Source organism: Bos javanicus, chromosome 13, assembly GCF_032452875.1.
Source record: "Bos javanicus breed banteng chromosome 13, ARS-OSU_banteng_1.0, whole genome shotgun sequence".
NCBI classification, from domain to species: domain Eukaryota; kingdom Metazoa; phylum Chordata; class Mammalia; order Artiodactyla; family Bovidae; genus Bos; species Bos javanicus.
The window spans coordinates 2,789,324-2,816,515 of record NC_083880.1 but is presented as its reverse complement, the minus strand read 5'-3'; the positions used below and the strand labels follow the sequence as shown (position 1 = coordinate 2,816,515).

The 27,192-nt window shown below is 38.7% G+C and overlaps 1 protein-coding gene and 1 non-coding gene across 2 annotated transcripts in view; one reads left to right on the top strand and one right to left on the bottom strand.

Annotated features, from left to right (window-relative positions):
- PAK5 (p21 (RAC1) activated kinase 5) overlaps nt 1-27,192 on the top strand; it is a 419,175-nt gene that overhangs the window by 15,096 nt on the left and 376,887 nt on the right. The window lies entirely within an intron of this gene.
- LOC133260002 (small nucleolar RNA SNORA1) lies at nt 7,909-8,017 on the bottom strand. Its single transcript, XR_009740659.1, has one exon. It is a non-coding gene; the product is annotated as a small nucleolar RNA SNORA1 (small nucleolar RNA).

Sequence of the window (27,192 nt, the reverse complement as noted above, 5' to 3'; positions counted from 1 at the left end):
TAATATGCCGTCTAGGTGGGTCACAGCTTTTCTTCCAAGAATCAAGCGTCTTTTAATTTCATGGTTGCCGTTACCATCTGCAGTGATTTTGGAGCCCAAGAAAATAAAATCTGTCACTGTTGCCATTGTTTCCCCATCTATTTGCCATGAAGTGATGGGACCAGATGCCATAATTTTTGTTTTTTGAATGTTGAGTTTTAAGCCAGCTTTTTCACTCTTCTTTCACTTTCATCAAGAGGCTCTTTAGTTCCTCTTCATTTTCTGCCATAAGATTGGTGTCACCTGCATATCTGAGGTTATTGATATTTCTTCTGGCAAGCTTGATTCCAGCTTGTGCTTCACCCAGCCCAGCATTTCACATGATGTGCTCTGCATATAAGTTAAATAAGCAGGATGACAATATACAGCCTTGACACAATCCTTTCCCCATTTTGAACCAGTCAGTTGTTCCATGTCTGGTTCTAAATTGCTTCCTGATGTGTATATAGGTTTCTCTGGAGGCAGGACAGGTGGTCTGGTATTCTCATCTCTTTAAGAATTTTCCACAGTTTGTTGTGATCCACAGAGGCAAAGGGTTTAGTGTAGTCACTGAAGCAGAAGTAGATGTTTTTCTGGAATTCTCTTGCTTTTTCTGTGATCCAGCAGATGTTGGCAATTTGACCTCTGGTTCCTCTGCCTTTTCTAAATCCAGCTTGAACATCTGGAATTTTTCGGTTCACGTACTGTTGAAGTCTAGCTTGGAGAATTTTGAGCATTACTTTGCTAGTGTGTAAAGTGAATGAAATTGTGCGGTAGTTTGAACATTCTTGGGCTTTGCCTTTGAGATTGGAATGAAAATTGACTTTTTCCAGTCCTGTGGCCACTGCTGAGTTTTCCAAATTTGCTGACATGTTGAGTGCAGCACTCTTAACAGCATCATCTTTTAGAATTTGAAATAGTTCAGCTGGAATTCCATCACATCCACTAGCTTTGTTCATAGTGATGCTTCCTAAGGCCTACTTGACTTCACACTCCAGGATGTCTGGCTCTAGGTGAGTGATCACACCATCATGGTTGTCTGGGTCATTAGGATCCTTTTTGTATGGTTCTTTTGTGTATTCTTGCCACCTCTTTTTAGTATCTTCTGCTTCTGTTAGTTCCATGCAGTTTCTGTCCTTTATTGTGCCCATCTTTGCATGAAATGTTCCCTTGGTATTGCTAAATTTCTTGAAGAGATCTCTAGTCTTTCCCATTTTATTGTTTTCCTCTATTTTTTTGCATTGATCACTTAGGAAGGCTTTCTTATCTCTCCTTGCTGTTTTTTGGAACTCTGCATTCAGATGGATATATCTTTCCTTTTCTCCTTTACCTTTTGCTTCTCTTCTTTTCCAATAATAGCATAAATAAACTCAACTTCTTGAAAAACATTAAGAACAATTATTTGATTACTGGATGCAACTTACACCCCCTGTTCATTTGTCCCAAACCTGGTATGAATATTCTTGGTTGGTGATGTGACTCCTGCTTGAGCATTTATTGATTTTTATACTGAAATCTGGGGTTATATTCAGTTCTGCCCTAATCTTTGGTACTTGTTTCCTTAGTAACAGATGTGCTATGAAGTGAGAAAAACCAAAAAACTTGGGATGGAAATTAATCAAAGTCAGTGGTCTAACCAAAGGTTTCTCCAGTGTGGGATCCAGGGTCTCATGTCAAAAACATGTGACCATGTTTTTGAGGAAATATTCTCAGAAATAGAAGATTCTTGGGTGATAACCACAGGGATTTTAAAGGCAGCATATAGTTAGTCTCCATGATAGCAGTGTGTGTCTACTTTCACAGGGACTCCTGCCACAGTACCTGTGTTGGCATATTAGCAGTCTACACTGGCTGATAGAAACACTCACCACCAAGAGCCCACTAACAACTAGGAATCAGGGAACCACAAACTAGCGAACAGCAATGGGAGACTTTTACTATCCATGAAATATAGTTGAGCTTTCTTTTTAAAGCTGGAAGGTATAGGAGAGCACTGTGAATTCTATTAGGAACTAAACATTTGACAATGCCAATTTAGAGCAGAGTTTCTAGTCTTATGCCCTAGATGTGCTGTGATTGGCATACATAATATGAGGTTTCTCCTAAAAATTCAGGGGCTCCTTTTAAAAAAAATCATCTAAACACAAGTACAAAATTTGGCAACACTGACCATGTTTCCTCATGGCCACCATCCCCTGTGGCTGAGCGCTGAGTAGCAGCTGCCTCCAGCATAGATTAGATAATGGAATATTCACTTTGCTGCAGTCCCCAGTGCTCCCTACTGTGTGCTCTCTGGCCATTTTACTTGTTTATATTACCCTTTTTGGTCCTTAACATCTTTCACATTTGTAATCTTTGAATCAGAAGACTGTTCTATGTTTTGGGATCCTCTTATTCTTGTGTATTGTTTCTTCTTCACGCCATTTCCCGAAATAAGCCAGTTTATTTAACTGTAAGGTGAGTGACATTCTAGAGAGATATGTTTAAAAAATTCCATCCTAGAAAAAAAGTCTAGAGTTAAGTGTTCTGTGATGGTATGAAATTTGAAAGGATAGAATTTTCAGGCATTTGGTGGGAATATTTGCACAGTTACATAGGCTTCAGCAACTAATTTTTTCAATGTTTTTTCAACTTTGTGAAAAAAAAAAAATCCTCTTTCATTTGAATTAAACCAAAATGGAAAAAGAAATCATATAGTCTTGAGACGGTTAGATGGCATCACTGACTTAATGGACATGAACTTGAGCAAACTTCAGGAGATAGTGAAGGACAGGGAAGCCTGGTGTGCTGCTTTCTATGGGGTTGCAAGGAGTCGGACACGACTTAGCAACTGAACAACAATGGGAATATCAAAAAGATGTTATCATATTTCATAAGACATTATCATCTGGAAAATCTAAAACATTCAGAATGCAAATATGCCCACAGAAGTAAAGTAGAACCTTATAAATAATATGCATTCTATAGAATGGCTAGAAAAATCTCAAAGTCAATATTGGAATCCCCTAGGGTGACAGAGAATAATGACATCCCTGTGCCTTACTAAAAAGTAATAATAAAACAAGTAATGAAAAACAAATGAGATAGAAAAGTCCAGAGCTATCCCCAGAGTTTTTATTTGCTTGAGCTAGAGGAGTGAGAGAAGACTTCAGAAAGTGGTCCCCCTCCCTTTTTTCCCCAGACCTCAATTTTATTTCAAAGCACATTGGCACATTCTGTGTCACCAGGAAACAGAAAAACCTTCAGTCTAAGTTAATCACTCAACAGCTAGGATTAAAATGAAGAGGCTAATTGGGTCTCCCTATCAGGGTGGTGTCTGCTTGCTTCTGGTTTGTCCTTTGATAGATTAGAGGAAAAATAGGAAATATATTACAGTTGCTGTCCCCAGCTAGTCATTCATCCATTTAGTAGGCATTCACTGTGCACCACTGTGTTTATTTGGGGTGGCCCTTAAGCAGATGGGGACACATCAGTGAACAGAGATGCAAATTCCTCCTGTGTGGAAAGAAACAGACAGCAGACAATAAATATCAGAAGTAAATGCATAGACTGTAAGAAGGGGATTTGTGCTTTGAAAAAATAGAGTGGTCATTAAGAGGGATCAGAAGTGCTGAGATGGTGGCAGGAAGGGGTGCAGTATTAAATGGAGGGTTGAAATAGTGAGAAGGTGGCGCTTGAAGGTGGAAAGTGAAGTACCTGTGTAAACTACCCTTGTTTCATATGGAAGAGCATCACCGGCAGAGAGAGCCCCAAGCAAAGGATGGGATGCCCAGTTGGTTGAGGAAGTACAGAGAGGCCAGTGTGGCTGGAACAGAGTGAATGAGGGCAGGAGCAGAAGGAGATGGGGTCAGGGAGGAGAGCAGTCACTGGAGAGATCTAAGCAGAGTTCAGAAGCTGACATAGTTTAAATGAGTCACTTTGGCCTCTCTTGAAAGGGGCAGAGGAAGAAGTCTGGCGGACGTGATAGATTCAAATGAGATGATGATGACTTGACTAGGCTTGTAGCAGTAACAGTTGTGAGAAGTCACCCAATTCTCATTTATCTTTTTATTTTTCTGCACAAAGTGTAAAGATTTTTTTTTTACATGTAATATAGGCAAAATGGTTTACTTATTTTTTTTTGTAAATTAATTAATTTATTTTAATTGGAGGCTAATTACTTTATAATATTGTAGTGGTTTTTGCCATACATTGACATGAATCAGCCATTGGTGTACATGTGTTCCCCATCCTGAACCCCTCTCCTACCTCCTCCCCATCCCATCTCCCATCTCCCAGTGCACCAGCCCTGGGCACCCTGTCTCATGCATTGAACCTGGACTAGTGATGTATTTCACATATGGTAATATACATGTTTCAATGCTATTCTCTCAAATCATCCCACCCTCGCCTTCTCCCACAGAGTCCAAAAGTCTGTACTTTACATCTGTGTCTCGTTCACTGTCTCACATATAGGGTCATTGTTACCATCTTTCTAAATTCCATATATTTGTGTTATTATACTGTATTGGTGTTTTTCCTTCTGACTGTATAATATGCTCTGTATAATATGCTCCAGTTTCATCCACCTCATTAGAACTGATTCAAATGCATTCTTTATTGGAATCAAGATTGCTGGGAGAAATATCAATAACCTCAGATATGCAGATGACACCACCCTTATGGCAGAAAGTGAAGAGGAACTAAAAAGCCTCTTGATGAAGGTGAAAGAGGAGAGTGAAAAAGTTGGCTTAAAACTCAACATTCATAAAACGAAGATCATGGCATCTGGTCCCATCACTTCATGGGAAATAGATGGGGAAACAGTGTCAGACTTTATTTTTTGGGGGCTCCAAAATCACTGCAGATGGTGACTGCAGCTATGAAATTAAAAGATGCTTACTCCTTGGAAGAAAAGTTATGACCAACCTAGATAGCATATTCAAAAGCAGAGATATTACTTTTCCAACAAAGGTCCGTCTAGTCAAGGCTATGGTTTTTCCAGTTGTCATGTATGGGTGTTAGAGTTGGACTGTGAAGAAAGCTGAGCGCTGAAAAATTGGTGCTTTTGAACTGTGGTGTTGGAGAAGACTCTTGAGAGTCCCTTGGACTGCAAGGAGATCCAACCAGTCCATTCTGAAGGAGATCAGCCCTGGGATTTCTTTGGAGGGAATGATGCTAAAGCTGAAACTCCAGTACTTTGGCCACTTCATGCGAAGAGTTGACTCATTGGAAAAGACTGATGCTGGGAGGGATTGGGGGCAGGAGGAGAAGGGGACGACAGAGGATGAGAGGGCTGGATGGCATCACTGACTCGATGGACGTGAGTCTGAGTGAACTCCGGGAGTTGGTGATGGACAGGGAGGCCTGGCGTGCTGCGATTCATGGGCTTGCAAAGAGTCGGACACGACTGAGCTACTGAACTCAACTGAACTGAATATTCCATTGTGTATATGTCCCAGAGCTTTCTTATCCATTCATCTGCCGATGGACATCTAGGTTGCTTCTGTGTCCTGGCTATTGTAAACAGTGCTGAGGTGAACATTGGGGTACTCGTGTCTCTTTCAATTCTGGTTTCCTTGATGTATATGCATAGCAGTGAGATTGCTGGGCATTCAATCCCAGCAATTGTATGCCCAGCAATACAATTGTATGGCAGTTCTGTTTCCAGTTTCTTAAGGAATCTCCACACTGTTCTCCATAGTGGCTGAACTAGTTTGCATTCCCACCAATAGTGTAAGAGGGTTCCCTTTTCTCCACACCCTCTCTAGCATTTATTGTTTGTGGACTTTTTGATAGCAGCCATTCTGACTGGCATGAGATGGTACCTCATTGTGGTTTTGATTTGCATTTCTCTGATAATGAGTGATGTTGAGCATCTTTTCATGTGTTTGTTATCCATCTGTATGTCTTCTTTGGAGAAATGTGTGTTTAGTTCTTTGGCCCATTTTTTGACTGGGTCGTTTATTTTTCTGGAATTGAGCTCCATGAGCTGCTTGTATATTTTTTAGATTAATTCTTTGTCAGTTGCTTCATTTACTATTACTTTCTCCCATTCTGAAGGCTGTCTTTTCACCTTGCTTATAGTTTCCTTCGTTGTGCAAAAGCTTTTAAGTTTAATTAGGTCCCATTTGTTTATTTTTCCTTTTATTCTGGGAGGTGGGTCATAGAGGATCCTGCTGTGATTTAGGTCAGAGGGTGTTTTGCCGATGTTTTCCTCTAGGAATTTTATAGTTTCTGGTCTTACATTTATATCTTTAACCCATTTTGAGTTTATTTTTGTATATGGTGTTAGAAAGTGTTCTAGTTTCATTCTTTTACAACTGATTGACCAGTTTTCCTGGCACCACTTGTTAAAGAGATTGTCTTTTCTCCATTGTATATTCTTGCCTCTTTTGTCAAAGATAAGGTGTCCATAGGTGTGTGGATTTATCTCTGGGCTTTCTATTTTGTTCCACTGATCTATATTTCTGTCTTTGTGCCAGTATCATACTGTCTTGATGACGGTGGCTTTGTAGTATAGTCTGAATCAACAGGCAGGTTGATTCCTCCAGTTCCATTCTTCTTTCTCAAGATTGCTTTGGCTATTCAAGGTTTTTTGTATTTCTGTACAAATTGTGAAATTATTTGTTCTAGTTCTCTGAAATATACCATTGGTAGCTTGATAGGGATTGCATTGAATCTATAGATTGCTTTGGGTAGTATATTCATTTTCACCGTATTGATTCTTCTGATCCATGAACATGGTATATTTCTCCATCGATGTGTCATCTTTAATTTCTTTCATCAGTGTTTTATAGTTTTATATATATAGGTCTTCGTTTTATTTAGGTAGATTTATTCCTAAGTATTTTATTCTTTTCATTGTGATAGTGAATGGAATTGTTTTCTTAATTTCTCTTTCTGTTTTTTCATTGTTAGCATATAGGAATGCAAGAGATTTCTGTGTGTTAATTTTATATCCTACAACTTTACTATATTCATTGATTAGCTCTAGTAATTTTCTGGTGGTGTCTTTAGGGTTTTCTATGTAGAGGATCATGTCATCTGCAAACAGAGTTTTAGTTTTTCTTTTCCAATCTGGATTTCTTTTATTTCTTTTTCTTCTCTGATTGCTGTGGCTAAAATTTCCAAAATTATGTTGAATAGTAGTGGTGAGAGTGGGCACCCTTGTCTTGTTCCTGACCTTAGGGGAAATGCTTTCAACTTTTCACCATTGAGGATAATGTTTGCTGTGGGTTTAGGGCAGAAATAAATGAAACAGAAACAAAGGAGACTGTAAGAAATATCAACAAAACTAAAAGCTAGGAAAAACTGTTTAAGTCAATAAATTTTTAAGGAATTTCACATATTCTGATTCTGTCCACTGCCAATCACCTTAGTTCCTCCAAAATCATGATCTTCAAGATAAGATTATTTTTGTTCAGTTGCCAAATTATTTCCAACTCTGAAACCCCATGAACTACAGCACTCCAAGCTCCCATAGCCCTTTCAAAAAGAAATTTTGCTCAGTCCACAGCTGTCAGTCCATAATTCTTTTAGTTGGGCTTTGGTGAGGTACAGACACGCTTCAAAATTCCTTACCCATAATCTTTGGGATCCAATTTCCTCAAGCAATTTACTGTAGGATGCTAGAAGTTAAATATAGCAAGTACATTGCTGTTCATTCCTTCATCTTTTGTAATACTGAAAAGCCTTGTTATATCCAATTTTTACTCGTGAAAGTGAAAAGAAAGTGTTAGTCGTTCAGTCATGTCTGACTATGACCCCATGGACTGTAACCTTCCAGGCTGCTCTTTCCATGAATTCCCCCAACAAAAATACAGGAATGGGTAGCTATTCCCTTCTCCAGGGGATCTTCCTGACCCAGGGATCAAACCCAGGTCTCCTGCCTTGCAAAAAAAAAAAAAAAAAAGTTACAGGTCTCATTGTCACCACTGCAATAGAATTACAATGATGGAAGCAAAACCTGTGTTCTCAATGTAGCCATGTTAATTTTGCATATATCTTGAAGGTGGTGTTTTCTCAGGATTTGGTCCGAGATAGGAGACAGAGAGGAGTTGGGAATGATGCTAAGGTTTTTTGGTCTGAGCAACTCCAACAATGGATTGTCTTCAGCTAAGCAAGGGAAAGCTGGGAGAAGTACGTTTCTGGGGGAGAAATCAGAAGTTCAGTTTTGGATATTAGACATCCCACTGGGCTGGCAGTGTTGGGTATTTGTGTACCGGTTGTTGGGAGTCCTAGGCATGTGGACTTAAAGGGCTCATACATCCATACTTGTTATTTGCTAGCCTGTTCCTGAAAACTTTCACAGATCTTTCAGAAGTTCTCAAAGGCTCCATTCTTTGCTGGCCAAATGTAAGTTGGACCATCTATTGTTGTAGATGATAACAGCATGTGTACACTGGGTAATAGGGCACTGAGTCCGAGTAAGCTGCACTCAAAGTCATATCCAAATGGATGAGATGATATAAGTGCAAAATGGAGTCTTAGATAATTAAGCATGTAACTGTTAAACGCATCTAATGCTGAAAATTGGGACAGGAGTAAGGCTACAATTGACCTTGTAATGCATCAGAAAGAATGATATATTCCCCAGGAGTAAATCATTTACCCATGTAATGCAATTACATTCTTTTAGGGCAGTGGCAGACCAGTGGGTAAGGCATCTCCTCCAAGGCATTAATGGAACTCTGTGTCCCAAATAATGTGGCTCAGTCCATGGTCATTTTAAAGGGAGGGAACAGATATCATCAAAGTAGGGAAAGTTGGAGAAAATAAAAATAAAATTTATATATATTGCCATGGATAATAAACATGATTTTGAGTCTAGGTCTTGCTAGAAACCCCAGACTAAAAATAGTTTTGCATGGAGAAAGAAGAGTGTGTAACAGGTATGCTGAGGGCAGAGGAACAAGTCTTGGTCATTTTAATATGTGGATATACAATAAATGTTGGTGATTTTTTTTTTTTCTTTTTTGGCCATGCCATGCAGTATGCCAGATCTTCCCCAACCTGGGATCAAACCCATGCCCCCTGCATTGGGAATGTGGAGTCTTAATCACTGAACTGCCAGGAAAATCCCAATGTTGGTGAATTTTAATTGCATATTGAAATGTACTTGATCAGTAAGAAGTGAGGAATGGATATTGGGCAGGCAGTTAGTCGGCTGGGGGATATTAAAAAATAACCCAGAAAGATTCCCTTGATGAGAATGTATCAGTTGGGGTGGTTTAGGATGGTTGGGAAAGTATTTTTAAAGTGTCCATCAGCTTCAAACAATTGTAGGGCAACAAGGGTATTCAAAGTTGAGGAAGTCTTACCAGTGATTGCCAGTAGGGTATTCATGCTTAACAGGCCCCAGATCTTTGTCTTCTTAAGATAATAGCTGTTAAGCCTTGGATTTGAGGTATGGTTTTTAAAAACACTCATCCTCACTGGTATAGCATGGAGTCTTCTAGATTTTTCTCATGTCAGCACCATAGCTGCTGGAGCTTTCCCATCTGGAGCAGAGTAACCTGTAGAGCACCCTTTCACAATTTCTGGTGTTCCTAAAGGAATAAAGAGAAGAAACTGGGGGAGAGCTGTCAGAGTCTGTGGAAGAGTAGTCCTGAGTAGGCTTTGGAACATCGGCATTGAGTCCTTCTTTAACATCATTGGTGGCTCGAATCCTTGAACCTAAGTGTTGCAGATTTGCCCTTTCTAGATGGGCTTCCCTGGTAGCTCAGCTGGTAAAGAATCCACCTGCAATGCAGGAGACCCCTGTTTGATTCCTGGGTTGGAAGGTCCAGGGAAGGTCCAGGGAAGATCCGCTGGAGAAGGGTTAGGCTACCCACTCCAGTATTCTTGGGCTTCCCTGGTGGCTCAGACGGTAAAGAATCTGCCCACAATGCAGGAGACCAGGGTTCAATCCTTGGGTTGGGAAGATCCCCTGGAGAAGGGAATGGCTATCCACTCCAGTATTCCGACCTGGAGATTCCATGGACTTGCAAAGAATTTGACATGACTAAGTGACTTTCACTTCACTTCACTTCAGACCGAACTTCCAGGTTCACTATCCAATTCCTTTATATTCAGGACCTCCATGTTATAAAGCTAAGGGAGCATCGTTACCCTCTGGTCCATGTGAATGAGGCCTCCTGGAGTGCTGTAGTCCTCAAGGATTACAGCCTGCCTGGCCTTCTGCTGTGTTTCTGCTTGCCTTGCCATTGATTTGGTCCAGACTGTATGGAATGGCTCAGCATACCGTGCGATCGTATTTTCTGTTCTCTTGATCTCACTCTGGACTGTGAGAGGCTTCAGGGAAGAAGTTAGATTTTATGTGTTTATATTAATAATAAAGCCTCTCACATGACACCCTTCACACAGAGTTGCTCAATAAATCTTTCCTAAATAAAGTTGACCCTTGAGCAACACAGGAATTTGTGGCACTGACCTTCCATCCAGTAAAAAATCTATATATAATTTACAGTCAGCTTTTTTTTTTTTTTTTTTAACTGTCTTAACTTGTGGGATCTTAGTTTGTTGACCAGGGATTGAAACCATGCTCTTGGCAGCGAAAGCACAGAGTCCTAACCACTGGACCACCAGGGAATTCCTTTGTCAGCCCTTTTTATATGAGTCCTTTGTATCCAAAGTTCTGCATCCCTGGGTTCAACCAACTAATATTAGAACTGTAGTATTTGTTGTTGAAAAAAACCAGCCTGTAAGTAACTTATGTTGTTCAAAGGCCAGCTGTACATGTTGTGACTATGTATTGGACTTTGTGTAAAATATTTCACCTGTTCTTGTTCCTTAAGCCAAACAGTGATCCCCGTGGGAGTGCACATTGCCTTCATTTCTCCTTTGAGGATGCTGCGATGATGAGCAGGTATTAATATACAAGGAGACAGTGAGTGAAGACAGTTCTAGAAGGTATAACTGAAATAGGATGTTGAACTGAGGGAGAGCATTTTATATAAAAATTGATGAGATGAGCATGTTTAAATGTTGATAAGATGTATTCAGCTGTGAATTAGAGATGGACTTTTATAGTTGAGACATCTGATAATTGATGTTTGGAGATGAACTCAGAGTACAGGCACACAGAGGAATAGACAAGACGCTTATTCTCCTGATGCAGAAATGAAGATAAGATAGATTCAGTGAAACTTGGTGGGTGGGAAGCTCAAAGTTTCTGTCTGAAGCCTTTTTAAGGTTGCTATCCAAAAGTCTACAAGCAATAAATGCTGGAGAGGGTGTGGAGAAATGAGAACACTCTTACACTGTTGGTGGGAATGCAAATTAGTACAGCCACTGTGGAGAACAGTGTGCTGCTGCTAAGTCGCTTCAGTCGTGTCCGACTCTGTGCAACCCCATAGACGGCAGCCCACCAAGCTCACCTATCCCTGGGATTCTCCAGGCAAGAACACTGGAGTGGGTTGCCATTTCTGAAAGTGAAGTCGCTCAATGGTGTCCGACTCCTAGCGACCCCATGGACTGCAGCCTACCGGGCTCCTCCGTCCATGGGATTTTCCAGGCAAGATTACTGGAGTGGGTTGCCATTGCCTTCTCTGGGAGAACAGTGTGGAGAGTCCTTAAAAAACTGAAATAGAAATGCCTTATGACCCAGCAATCCCACTACTGGGCATACACACTGAGGAAACCAGAATTGAAAGAGACCTGTGTACCCCAGTGTTCATTGCAGCACTGTTTATAATAGCCAGGACATGGAAGCAACCTAGATGTCCATCAGCAGATGAATGGATAAGAAAGCTATGGTACATATACACAATGGAGTATTACTCAGCCATTAAAAAGAATACATTTGAATCAGTTCTAATGAGATGGATGAAACTGGAGCCTATTATACAGAGTAAAGTAAGCCAGAAAGAAAAACACCAATACAGTATACTAAAGCATATATATGGAATTTAGAAAAGATGGTAACAATAACCCTGTATGCGAGACAGCAAAAGAGACACAGATGTATAGAACAGTCTTTTAGACTCTGTGGGAGAGGGAGAGGGTGGGATGATTTGGGAGAATGGCATTGAAACATGTATAATATCATATATGAAACAAATCACCAGTCCAGGTTCGATGCAGGATACAGGATGCTTGGGGCTGGTGCACTGGCATGGTACGTACCATAGGCATGGTACGGGGAGGGAAGTGGGAGGGGGGTTCAGGATGGGGAACACATGTACACCCATGGTGGATCCATGTTGATGTATGGCAAAACCAATACAATATTGTAAAGTAATTAGCCTCCCATTAAAATAAATAAATTTATATTTTAAAAAAATCTTTGAAGGACAGAAAGTTACCTATTCAGTTTGAGGAAGAAGTTTGTGGTGGTCACAGTGATGGTGATAGTAATCTTAAGGAGACTGGCGAGGGCATGAAATACTTTGTGCAGAAATTCAGAGTCTGAGGCAGCTGATTCAGAGATCCTCACATTTTTATGTACTTCCATCAATTTGTATGAATGAAACTGTCTCTTATATTTAAGAGATTAAACTACAAATTAAAATTGTAAGTATACATTTGCTTTGTATCTACCAGAAAAAAAGAAGTTTGCATGCTAAGTTGCTTCAGTCATGTCCAACTTCTTGTGACCCCATAAACTATAGCCTGTCTGGCTCCCCTGTCCATGGGGATTCTCCAGACAAGAATACTGGAGTGGGATGCCATGCCCTTCTCCAGGGGATCTTCCCTACCCAGGGATTGAACCTGTGTCTCTTAAACATCTCCTGTATTGGCAAGCAAGTTCTTACCTCCACCTGGGAAGCCTTAAAAAGTAAGATTGGCCCAGTTTAATTAAGAGGGGTCTTTTGCACCAAGGTGAAGTTTGAATTTTATCAAATACTTTTAAAGAAAATAAGCTTTCCTTTTCCTGATCTCTATGTCTTGATTCAGCTAAAGTTATATTTGCAGCCAGATGCTATGGGAAGTAGAGAACGAGTATCTTCAACAGGATTCTTTTGCTTGAAAAAGACTCAGCTTGAAAATCCAAGCCAAAGGGTACCAAGCAAATTAGGAAGTTATTCATCTGTATAGCTGAAAAGTCCAGAAGTACAGCTGGATCAAGAGCACAAAACTATTATGGTGTCCTTTCTTCCCCTTCTCTCACCTCTGTTTCTTTGTGGGCTTCATTCTCTGGCATGGTCTCCCATTTTCTTGGCAAGACAACCCCCTTCCCCACACCCGCTCCCACTGCTCCGGGTTTAGATTTCAGGTCTCAGGTTTGAATCCCAGTAGTACTTTTGTCACCCCACTCCAGTACTCTTGCCTGGAGAATCCCATGGATGGAGAAGTCTGGTGGGCTACAGTCCATGGGGTCACTAAGAGTCAGACACGACTGAGCGAATTCCCTTTCACTTTTCACTTACATGCATTGGAGAAGGAAATGGCAACCCACTCCAGTGTTCTTGCCTGGAGAATCCCAGGGACGGGGGAGCCTGGTGGGCTGCTGTCTACGGGGTCGCACAGAGTCGGACATGACTGAAGTGACTTAGCAGCAGCAGTACTTTTGTAGGTCAGATAACAGTGTCCATTCCTAGTCTAATTCATGTCTCCTGAGGGAATGTTTGTTTTTCATTGACTCCTTGAGAGGGAGTCCAAACCCATCCCTGGAGTCAGAAGTCAGAGTAGAATGACTTTTTCCCAAACCATCTGGACAAAGAGTGGGAAGAGAGAAGCCCCATAACACTTTACCCTCTGAGCCACCAGGGAAGCCCATAATGATTATCAGGATGCCACTATCAGAAGGAGGAACAGTGGATGTGATCTTGAAAACAGTTTGTTTTTTTTTGTTTCCTTAGAGTGGATAAAAGTAAAATTTCCCAATGTAATTATATTTTCTACAAAGTTTTCTGGCCCAATGCATTTTCCCTGGCCACATAATTTGGGCAGTGTTAATTGATTGGACTCATTATATTTGAAAATATCTATTTTTCCTAGAAATAGCAGCTTCCAAAGACACTCTACATAGATTCTTTTCCCTCATCCTCATGATCTTCGCTTTTCATCTTGGTGTCCTAATTTTGCCATTGTACATCTGCTTTTCTATTTTGGAACTTTGGTAAGAAATAGATTTGCGTGGATATACTGATTTAGTATGAAATTATAATGAAAGTCATTTGCATATTCAAACCCTCTCTTAATGGGAAGAAAATCAGTGATAATTGCAACCTAAATGTTTCTCAGGGAAATTAAGTGGGTTAGTAGGGGCATATTGACTGTTGCATGGAAGTAACATGAAGTATATACACCCAAGCCCTGAACTTCTGATGATTTCTTTTTTTGACTTTCTAACAAAGAGTATATTTTCCTCTCTGTGATTTGCTATTGTGTTGTCCTTATAGCTTTATGTTTTATTAGGTTCATCTTTTGAATGAGATCAATTGGAAAGTACTTTGGTAACTACTGTTATTTTGGCTATTATTATTTAGTTGAAATGATATCCAGTCACTTGTTCGTATTATTGCTACAGCCCTATCTGCCAGCCTCGGTTCTACTTCAACATTGTACACCTAACATTTTGTTTGGTTTGGGATGTTCATGCATTCTTTTTTTTTTTTTTTTGTAACAATATTTATTGTTCAATAAAGCCTTTAAAACTGGTCAACATTTAAAAAACTTAAAAAATGTATAAAAAATAACTAGATGTATATTTATGTCATATACTTAGGTAGGAATAATTGGGAAATGTTTCTTATGTATAAGGACAGGTTGGAGAGTGTCCAGATCTAAGTATTGGACTTACTGGATTTGATGTCCTTGCAATACATTTAGATGAGCAGATGTGTCCATCTGAAGTTAGGGTAAGAACTCTAGAGATCAAGAAAAGACAGACTAGACATAAATGTTTTTAAACAAAAGGGTGTGGTCTATAGTTGAAAAGTGTATAAATCAGGCTCTGGAGGTTGGGATGCACATAGAAGGTATCTGAAATTAGGACACTGTTCCAGCTATGATTATGGGACTGTGGTTTGGGGATATGAGTGGTTGAAGTTTTCTAAGGACTATCCTAGGGTTGGTACCCTAGGGTGGGAGTGAATGCACAGCTCTTGAAGATAAAAATTCCGGCAGGCCCTGCTCATCTTCTGGCTCGACATGAAGCCCATCAGCTCTATGGGCTGCTTCCTGCAGATGTTGTCATGATTACGTTCCTTCCCGTGGAGTCCTCCACCTTTCTGGCCGCGGCTTAGGACCGATGTGTGGCCGTCTGCCTGCACCACCCATCCATCATCACGGAACAGTTGTCGTCAGTGCGGCCGTCTTCATCATCTTCAGCAATTTGCTGGCCACACTGCCTACACCAATTCTGGCTGCCAGACTCAGTTACTGTGCCAGCAATGTAGTGGGAAACTGTATCCGTGCCAGCATTTCTATAGCAAAGCTCTGCTGTGGGGGTATTCACCTGAATAAGCTCTACCGACTTGTGAGAGTTTGGTGCCTACTGGGTTCTGATCTGGCCCGTATCGTGCTATCCTACTGCTTCATCTTGAGAAAGTGGCAGGCTTGGAATTCTGTCTCATTCCAGCCTCTCTGAAACCATGTTTCCAGTCTTTTTTCATGGGATTTTATCAGGTAAATACTTTATGATAATTTCATCTGTCCATTCAAAGATTAATGTATTAGTGGCCTGAGGGACCTCAGTATTTGTGTGCATCTGTTCAGGTGTATTTGCTTTCCCTGACACGGTTTGCATTGTTGGTTCTTGCACATCCTTAGTCTTCTATAAAATTGGGCCCTGTGAACTGGTGGTCCCATGTTGATGGAGGGACAGTTCAGATTACCCCCTTTCTCTTCCTTTTACCCCCTTTTGGATTACCTTTTTGAAAAATACATATATTTCTCCACCTTCTTCTCCAGAAAAGAGAAGAAACGTTTAAGTTCTCCTCTCTCTCCAGAAAAGAAAGGTTTTTTCTGAGATATTTTCTTAGACCAAAAGGCATAAAGAACAGTGAGCAGAAATATACTTCAAGAGGGTGTTCTTTCTGAATTTACGTTTTTCTCTGTTTCCCTTTTCAAAAGAAGCTCAGCCTTCTTTAATTTTCACAACAGAAGCAGATGAATATTTTTTTGAAAATGCCAGCTGAATTTTATGTGACAAAGGTAACTGATGATTTTTGTGATTTTTTATGATTTTATGATGACAAAGGGTCAGCTGTGAGCCTGCAGGGAAGATGCCAGTACTGGAGTCTGGTTGTGTCTGGCCCCACCTGGTTCATTCTTATTGCTGAGGGCTCAAATTCAGTACTTCCTGCTCAAAGAGTGTTTCTGATGTCCAGCCTCAAATAGCCAGGCAATCCCTATCATATCATGTGACTTCATATTAATTTTATTTAAAATATTTTTATTAAGGATGAAACAATGTCATTTGCAGTAATATGGACAGGCCTAGAGATGATCATACTAAATGAAGTATGTCAGAAAGAGAAGACAAATACCATATGGTATCACTTATATGTGGAATCTAAACTACAGCACAAAGGAACCTATCTACAAAACAGAAACGTAGTCACAGATAGAGAACGGACTTGTGATTGCCAAGGGAGAGAGGGGGTGGGAGAGAGAAAGACTGGGAGTTTGGGGATTAGCAGGTGCAGACTATTGTATATGTAATGGATCATCAACAAGGTTCTACAGCAGTAGCACGGGGAACTATATTCAATATCCTGTGATGAACCATAATGGAAGAGAATATATATATAATATATATACATATGTATTGTATATATATGTAATATATATACATATATATATTTGTGTATATATGTATGTAATATATATATACACATATATATTTAACATTGTAAACCAACTATACTTCAATAACATTGAAAAAATAAAACATTTTTTATTGAAGATTAACATATATAAAAAAAGTACAGGGATCTTAAGACAGAGAATGTCATCAGCACCCAGAAGCCCTCCTGGTGTTCCCTTGGAGTCACTATGAGCTCAGGGTAACTGCTGTCCTGACCTCTATTGGCAGTGACCACAGTTGGAATCTCAGAAGAAGTCCTTATTTGGGCCCAGCTTTGTTTCTTCAGTGTTTCATTTCTGATATTCTCCCATGTTTTTATATGTAGAACTAATTTATTCATTTTCAGTGCTGTATAGTGTTCCACTCTGTGTATATATGTATATATATGTGGACTTCCCTAGTGGCTCAGATGGTAAAGCATCTGCCTACAATGCAGGAGACCTGGGTTCAATCCCTGGGTTGGGAAGATCCCCTAAAAAAAGAGATAACAACCCACTCCAGTACTCTTGCTTGGAAAATCCCATGGACGGAGCAGCCTGTTAGGCTCTAGTCCACAGGGTTGCAAAGAGTCGGACACAACTGAGCAACTTCACTTCACTGTGTATATACCTAATTTATTTCATCTGTGCTGCTGTTGATGGGCATTTACTCATTTTCAGCTTGGGGCTATTACAAACAATGCTGTGATGACATTCTTGAATATATATATTTTTGGTGAGCACTGTGGGAATTGATTTTAATTCTGAAACTATGTGGTATAAACTATGTGGTATGTATTTATTTAAACACTGTCTAACTCCACTCCCATTAAAATCTAGTCTTACAAAGGTAAAGGCCTTGTTTTACATTTTTGTCTTGCTTATGTTTCTCTTTCAGGTTTATTCTCACATAATTGTTATATAATAATCCATATATATTTTTTACACTGAGTTTTGATTATTGTATACACCCATAAAACCATTACCACAACCAAGATAGTGACACAGTCACCTCCAAAAGTCTGATCTTGCTCCTTATAATTGCTGTTTCCCTCTTCTCCCTGCATTTCCCATCCCAGGCAACTGCCAATTTGCTTTCTGTCACTTATACATTACTTTGCATTTTTTAGAATCTTATATAAATTGGATCATAAACAATATACTCTTTTCTTTCCACTTAGCATAGTTACTTTGAAAGTCATGTTGTTGCACGTATCAACAGTTTATTTCCTGCTGTTGATGAGTAGTATTTTATTGTATGGATATACTACAGCTTATCCATTCATCTATTGATGGACATTTGACTTGATTCCAGTTTTTGTCCATTGTAAATATGCTGCTAGAAATGTTGACATATAAAACTTTCATGCACGTGCTTTCACTTCCCTTGTGTATTGTATCTAAGTGTGGAATTGCTAGGTCATATGGCAGGTCAACTTAACTCCATAAGAAACTGTCAGCCTGTTTTCTGTGTAATTCCAGTTGTCCATATCCTTCCCAGCACTTTGAACAATTTTTGTTTTTCATTTTATCTCATCTAGTGGGAGTGGTGGCATCTCATGGTTTTAATTCACATTTCCCTAATGGTTGATGGTGTCGAGTGTTTTTAATGTGTTACTTGCCATTTGTATATCTTGTTTAGTGAAGCATCTGTTTAAATATTTTGTTCACTTAAAAAATTGGGCTGTTTTTCTTATTGATTATGAGGTTTTAAAAATATATTCAAAATAAAAGTCCTTTGTTATGTCTATATTTTACAAATATTTTCTCCTAGATTGTAGCTTGACCTTTTAGTGTCATAACAGTGTCCTTTGTCTTAATATTCTATCACCAGGAACTAAAACAGTGGTTAGCACATGTTGGCACTTAAAATTGTTCCTTGAAAAGCAGATTTAATGAATGGCCCCTAGCAAGTATCTTTGATTTCCAAACCAGGCTTAACCAACCCCAGTACCTTTCATTTTAATCAATCCATTATTATATATAGGCATGTATACTATAATGAAGTACATTATAATGAAGTAATATATATTTACTTCAAGGAATTTTGGATGTAAAAGAGAAATAATAGTTAATGTTTTGAGTTCTTGCTTTGTGCCAGACCTTGGTCTAGGCACTTTTTGTTCCTAAAAAAAAAAAAATATATATATATATATATATATATATATATATATATATATATGTAGTATATATATGTGAGACTATATATAATATGTATATATAGCTTTTCATTCCTTAAAATATGTATATATATATATATATATATATATATATATAGTACCTACATATGAGACTATATATGTATTTTAAGGAACAAAAAGTGTTTAGACCAAGGCCTGGCACAAAGTAATGACTCAAAACATCTTATCTCAAGTATTGTTTTTCCAACAACTCATAGTTGGGACTGGAAAGTTAATTTTAGAAAATAAATGGTATATGGGCTTCCTTGTGGCTCAGCTGGTAAAGAATCCACCTGCAATTCAGGAGACCCCGATTCGATTCCTGGGTTGGGAAGATCCACTGGAGAAGGGATAGGCTACCCACTCCAGTATTTCTGGGCTTCCCTGGTGACTCAGCTGGTAAAGAATCCACCTGCAATGCAGGAGACCTGGGTTCAATCCCTGCATTGAAAGAATGAGTTGGAAAGAATAAATAGTATATAGACATTAACCTTATGGCATTTATACTCTCCTACTTAAAGTTTTAGGTATAAGAGTAGTATTTATTAATAATACAGTTAGATAATGAGACAAAGAGAGACAAAGGCCAGAGTACATTTGTTATCAAGAAATCACAATGAACATTTTCATCTGATTCTTAAAAGAAATATGTCCTTTTTCCAATTTCTTTCTTTCTCTTGTGGGAAACTGCTCAGTAGATAAATACTTCGGAGTTTTTGGTATAAATTATCTCCTGGTTTGCTGCTTACTGGGATATCTAGGTGGCTCAGTGGTAAAGAATTCTCATACCAATGCAGGAGATGTAAGAGATGAGGGTTTAATCCCTGGGTCAGGAAGATCCCCTAGAGTAGGAAAGGTCAACCCACTCCAGTATATTTGTCTGGAGAATCCCATGGACAGAGAAGCCTGGCTACTACAGTCCATAGGATCACAAAGAGTTGTACACTACTGAGCAACTAAGCACACACACTTATATGTGAGATAGGTGCTGTAATTGCTATAATTTTCCCTATTATAAAAATAGGGAAACTGGTGCTGATGGAGATGAAGTTACCTTGTCCCAAGTCACTAAGTGGGAAACTGGTGCAGCTAGTGTTTGAACAAGACATTCTGACTCCACAGGAAATGGAGGTGGGATGTGAAGGAGGTGTGCAGAGGGCTTAGGGAGCACAGTGACTTTTTCCACCACCAGCTTTGCATTGCTTGACTGGCTGTGTGAGCTTATGATACCTTAACTTTATCTTTTCTTTTTTTTTTTTAATTTTATTTTTAAACTTTACAATATTGTATTAGTTTTGCCAAATATGGAAATGAACCCGCCACAGGTATACATGTGTTCCCCATCCTGAACCCTCCTCCCTCCCCATACCATCCCTCTGGATCGTCCCAGTGCACCAGCCCCAAGCATCCAGTATCGTGCATCGAACCTGGACTGGCGACTCGTTTCATACATGATATTATACATGTTTCAATGCCATTCTCCCAAATCTTCCCACCCTCTCCCTCTCCAACAGAGTCTATAAGACTGTTCTATACATCAATGTCTCTTTTGCTGTCTCGTACACAGGGTTATTGTTACCATCTTTCTAAATTCCATATATATGCGTTAGTATACTGTATTGGTGTTTTTCTTTCTGGCTTACTTCCCTCTGTATAATAGGCTCCAGTTTCATCCACCTCATTAGAACTGATTCAAATGTATTCTTTTTAATGGCTGAGTAATACTCCATTGTGTATATGTACCATGGCTTTCTTATCCATTCATCTGCTGATGGACATCTAGGTTGTTTCCATGTCCTGGCTATTATAAACAGTGCTGCGATGAACATTGGGGTACACGTGTCTCTTTCCCTTCTGGTTTCCTCAGTGTGTATGCCCAGCAGTGGGATTGCTGGATCATAAGGCAGTTCTATTTCCAGTTTTTTAAGGAATCTCCACACTGTTCTCCATAGTGGTGTACTAGTTTGCATTCCCACCAACAGTGTAAGAGGGTTCCCTTTTCTCCACACCCTCTCCAGCATTTATTGCTTGTAGACTTTTGGATTGCAGCCATTCTGACTGGCGTGAAATGGTACCTCATAGTGGTTTTGATTTGCATTTCTCTGATAATGAGTGATGTTGAGCATCTTTTCATGTGTTTGTTAGCCATCTGTATGTCTTCTTTGGAGAAATGTCTATTGAGTTCTTTGGCCCATTTTTTGACTGGGTCATTTATTTTTCTGGAGTTGAGCTGTAGGAGTTGCTTGTATATTTTTGAGATTAGTTGTTTGTCAGTTGCTTCATTTGCTATTATTTTCTCCCATTCTGAGGGCTGTCTTTTCACCTTGCTAATAGTTTCCTTTGATGTGCAGAAGATTTTAAGTTTAATTAGGTCCCATTTGTTTATTTTTGCTTTTATTTCTAATATTCTTGGAGGTGGGTCATTGAGGATCCTGCTGTGGTGTATGTCAGAGAGTTTCTGGTCTTACGTTTAGATATTTAATCCATTTTGAGTTTATTTTTGTGCATGGTGTTAGAAAGTGTTCTAGTTTCATTCTTTTACAAGTGGTTGACCAGATTTCCCAGCACCACTTGTTAAAGAGATTGTCTTTAATCCATTGTATATTCTTGCCTCCTTTGTCAAAGATAAGGTGTCCATATGTGGTGGATTTATCTCTGGGCTTTCTATTTTATTCCATTGATCTATATTTCTGTCTTTGTGCCAGTACCATACTGTCTTGACAACTGTGGCTTTGTAGTAGAGCCTGAAGTCAGGTAGGTTGATTCCTCCAGTTCCATTCTTCTTTCTCAAGATAGCTTTGGCTATTCGAGGTTTTTTGTATTTCCATACAAATTATGAAATTATTTGTTCTAGCTCTGTGAAGAATACTGTTGGTAGCTTGATAGGGATTGCATTGAATCTATAAATTGCTTTGGGTAGTATACTCATTTTCACTATATTGATTCTTCCAATCCATGAACATGGTATATTTCTCCATCTATTAGTGTCCTCTTTGATTTCTTTCATCAGTGTTTTATAGTTTTCTATATATAGGTCTTTAGTTTCTTTAGGTAGGTATATTCCTAAGTATTTTATTCTTTCCATTGCAATGGTGAATGGAATTGTTTCCTTAATTTCTCTTTCTGTTTTCTCATTATTAGTGTATAGGAATGCAAGGGATTTCTGTGTGTTGATTTTATATCCTACAACTTCACGATAATCATTGATTAGTTCTAGTAATTTTCTGGTGGAGTCTTTAGGGTTTTCTATGTAGAGGATCATGTCATCTGCAAATAGTGAGAGTTTTACTTCTTCTTTTCCAATTTGGATTCCTTTTATTTCTTTTTCTGCTCTGATTGCTGTGGCCAAAACTTCCAAAACTATGTTGAATAGTAATGGTGAAAGTGGGCACCCTTGTCTTGTTCCTGACTTTAGAGGAAATGCTTTCATATTTTCACCACTGAGGATAATGTTTGCTGTGGGTTTGTCATATATAGCCTTTATTATGTTGAGGTATGTTCCTTCTATTCCTGCTTTCTGGAGAGTTTTTATCATAAATGGGTGTTGAATTTTGTCAAAGGCTTTCTCTGCATCTATTGAGATAATCATATGGTTTTTATTTTTCAATTTGTTAATGTGGTATATTACATTGATTGATTTGTGGATATTGAAGAATCCTTGCATCCCTGGGATAAAGCCCACTTGGTCATGGTGTATGATCTTTTTAATGTGTTGTTGGATTCTGATTGCTAGAATTTTGTTTAGGATTTTTGCATCTATGTTCATCAGTGATATTGGCCTGTAGTTTTCTTTTTTTGTGGGATCTTTGTCAGGTTTTGGTATTAGGGTGATGGTGGCCTCATAGAATGAGTTTGGAAGTTTACCTTCCTCTGCAATTTTCTGGAAGAGTTTGAGTAGGATAGGTGTTAGCTCTTCTCTAAATTTTTGGTAGAATTCAGCTGTGAAACCGTCTGGACCTGGGCTTTTGTTTGCTGGAAGATTCTTGATTACAGTTTCAATTTCTGTGCTTGTGATGGGTCTGTTAAGATTGTCTGTTTCTTCCTGGGTCAGTTTTGGAGAGTTGTACTTTTCTAAGAATTTGTCCATTTCTTCCATATTGTCCATTTTATTGGCATATAATTGTTGATAGTAGTCTCTTATGATCCTTTGTAGTTCTGTGTTGTCTGTTGTGATCTCTCCATTTGCATTTCTAATTTTATTGATTTGATTTTTCTCCCTTTGTTTCTTTTTTTTTTTTTTGATTTTAATCCCATTTTTAATGTTTTTTTTTTAAATTTTATTTTATTTTTAAACTTTACATAATTATGGTTTGTCAATTTTATTTATCCTTTCAAAGAACCAGCTTTTGGCTTTGTTGATTTTTGCTATGGTCTCTTTTGTTTCTTTTGCATTTATTTCTGCTCTAATTTTTAAGATTTCTTTCCTTCTACTAACCCTGGGGTTCTTCATTTCTTCCTTTTCTAGTTGCTTTAGGTGTAGAGTTAGGTTATTTATTTGACATTTTTCTTGTTTCTTGAGGTATGCCTGTATTGCTATGAACTTTCCCCTTAGGACTGCTTTTACAGTGTCCCACAGGTTTTGGGTTGTTGTGTTTTCATTTTCATTCGTTTCTATGCAAATTTTGATTTCTTTTTTGATGTCTTCTGTGATTTGTTGGTTATTCAGCAGCGTATTGTTCAGCCTCCATATGTTGGAATTTTTAATAGTTTTTGTCCTGTAATTGAGATCTAATCTTACTGCATTGTGGTCAGAAAAGATGCTTGGAATGATTTCTATTTTTCTGAATTTACCAAGGCTAGATTTATGGCCCAGGATGTGATCTATCCTGGAGAAGCTTCCATGTGCGCTTGAGAAAAAGGTGAAATTCATTGTTTTGGGATGAAATGTCCTATAGATATCAATTAGGTCTAACTGGTCTATTGTATCATTTAAAGTTTGTTTCCTTGTTAATTTTCTGTTTAATTGATCTATCCATAGGTGTGAGTGGGGTATTAAAGTCCCCCACTATTATTATGTTATTGTTAATTTCTCCTTTCATACTTGTTAGCATTTGTCTTACATATTGCGGTGCTCCCGTGTTGGGTGCATATACATTTATAATTGTTATATCTTCTTCTTGGATTGATCCTTTGATCATTATGTAGTGACCATCTTTGTCTCTTTTCACAGCCTTTGTTTTAAAGTCTATTTTATCTGATATGAGTATTGCCACTCCTGCTTTCTTTTGGTCCCTATTTGCATGGAAAATCTTTTTCTAGCCCTTCACTTTCAGTCTGTGTGTGTCCCTTGTTTTGAGGTGGGTCTCTTGTAGACAGCATATGTAGGGGTCTTGTTTTTGTATCCATTCAGCCAGTCTTTGTCTTTTGGTTGGGGCATTCAGCCCATTTACGTTTAAGGTAATTACTGATAAGTATGATCCCGTTGCCATTTACTTTATTGTTTTGGGTTCGAATTTATACACCATTTTTGTGTTTCCTGTCTAGAGAATATCCTTTAGTATTTGTTGGAGAGCTGGTTTGGTGGTGCTGAATTCTCTCAGCTTTTGCTTGTCTGAAAAGCTTTTGATTTCTCCTTCATATTTGAATTAGATCCTTGCTGAGTACAATAATCTGGGCTGTAGGTTATTTTCTTTCATCATTTTAAGTATGTCTTGCCATTCCCTCCTGGCTTGAAGAGTTTCTATGGAAAGATCAGCTGTTATGGGAATTCCCTTGTGTGTTATTTGTTGTTTTTCCCTTGCTGCTTTTAATATTTGTTCTTTGTGTTTGGTCTTTGTTAATTTGATTAATATGTGTCTTGGGGTGTTTCGCCTTGGGTTTATCCTGTTTGGGACTCTCTGGGTTTCTTGGACTTGGGTGATTATTTCCTTCCCCATTTTAGGGAAGTTTTCCACTATTATCTCCTCAAGTATTTTCTCATGGTCTTTCTTTTTGTCTTCTTCTTCTGGGACCCCTATGATTCGAATGTTGTAGCGTTTAATATTGTCCTGGAGGTCTCTGAGATTGTCCTCATTTCTTTTAATTCGTTTTTCTTTTATCCTCTCTGATTCATTTATTTCTACCATTCTATCTTCTGATTCACTAATCCTATCTTCTGCCTCTGTTATTCTACTATTTGTTGCCTCCAGAGTTTTTTTAATTTCATTTATTGCATTATTCATTATATATTGACTCTTTTTTATTTCTTCTAGGTCCTTGTTAAACCTTTCTTACATCTTCTCAATCCTTGTCTCCAGGCTATTTATCTGTGATTCCATTTTGATTTCAAGATTTTGGATCAATTTCACTATCATTATTCAGAATTCTTTATCAGGTAGATTCCCTATCTCTTCCTCTTTTGTTTGGTTTGGTGGGCATTTATCCTGTTCCTTTATCTGCTGGGTATTCCTCTGTCTCTTCACCTTGTTTAAATTGCTGAATTTGGGTTGTCCTTTTTGTATTCTGGCAGTTTGTGGAGTTCTCTTTATTGTGGCGTTTCCTCGCTGTGTGTGGGATTGTACAGGTGGCTTGTCAAGGTTTCCTGGTTAGGGAAGCTTGTGTCGGTGTTCTTGTGGGTGGAGCTGTATTTCTTCTCTCTGGAGTGCAATGAAGTGTCCAGTAATGAGTTATGAGATATCTATGGTTTTGGGGTGACTTTGGGCAGCCTGTATCTTGAAGCTCAGGGCTGTGTTCCTTGTTGCTGGAGAATTTTCTTGGTATGTCTTGCCCTGGAACTTGTTGGCCCTTGTGTGGTGCTTGGTTTCAGTGTTGGTATGGAGGTGTTTGATGAGCTCCTGTCAATTAATGTTCCTTGGAGTCAGGAGTTCCCTGGAGTCAGGGTTTGGACTTAAGCCTCCTGCTTCCAGTTATTGGTCTTATTTTTACAGTAGTTTCAAAACTTCTCCTTCTATACAGCACCATTGATAAAACATCTACATTAAAGATGAAAAGTTCCTCTACCATGAGGGTCACCCAGAGAGGTTCACAGCATTACATGGAGAAGAGAAGAGGGAGGAGGGAGTTAGAGGTGACACGAATGAGATGAGGTGAAATCAATAGAGGAAAGAGTGGGTTAGCCAGTAATCACTTCCTTATGTGCACTCCACAACTGGACCACTCAGAGATGTTCACAGAGTTATACCGAGAAGATAAGAAGGAAGAAGGAGACAGAGGTGGCCAGGAGGATAAAAGGGGGAATGAAAAGGAGGGAGACAGATCCAGCCGGTAATCAGTTCCCTAAGTGTTCTCCACCGCCTGGAACACACAGAAATTCACAGAGTTGGGTAGAGTAGAGAGGGGTTAGGGAGGAGACACAGGTGACCTGGTGGAGAAAATGGAGAGTCCAAAGGAAGAGAGAGCAGTCAAGCCAGTAATCTCGCTCCCTAGTGAAAAATGGGTCCTGAAGATTGGGTTCTTAAAGGTACAAAATTGGTAACAAATACATAAAAGCAAAAATTAAAAATCTAGAGTAGAGTTTGGAATTTCAAAAATACGATGTTAAAGAAAAGAAGAAGGAAAAGAAAGAGAAAAAACGAACAAACAAAAACAAACAAGGTCACGAAAATTATGAAGAAAATATAGGTACAAAATTGATATCTAATACCAAAAAGCAAAAGTTAAAAATCTAGAGTTTGGAATTTCAGATATACAATGTTATATAAAAGAAGAAGAGAAAGAAACAGAGGGAAAAAAAAGTCACAGAAATTTTAAAAAAACTATAGGTACAAAATTGATAACAAATACCAAAAAGCTAAAATTAAAAATCTAGAGTAGGGTTTGGAATTTCAAAAATACAATGTTAAAGAAAAGAAGAAAAAAAAAAAAAGGTCAAAAATTATTAAAAATATACATATGAAGTTTGCTATAAAAAAGGGTCTTCTTTTTTGCAAAGTAATAAGTTATAAAGTGAAAATTATAGGAATAATAGAGGACTTAAAAATTTTTTTTTAATTAAAAAAAAAAAAAGAAAAGAAAGAAAGAATGCTCATAAAAATAGTAAAAATATATCTAGGACTTTCTCTGGTTTTGTTGTGAGTATTGTGGGTTCAGTTCATTTTTGTCTAGTTCCTTGGTCCGGCTTTATTTCTCAAGATCTATAGGTCCCTTCCTATGTAGTCGGTAGTAACCACAGGGTTTTAATCTATTGCCTGTAGCTTCCAAGGCAGTTCCCTCTTATAGCTTCTTCTGTTTGCTGGTCTCTTCAGTGTCTGGTTTCTGCCCTGACACAAAGGGGACGGTGGAGGACACGTTTTTTTTTTTTTTTAATCTCAATTGTTCAGTCACGCTGTGGGGAGGGAGG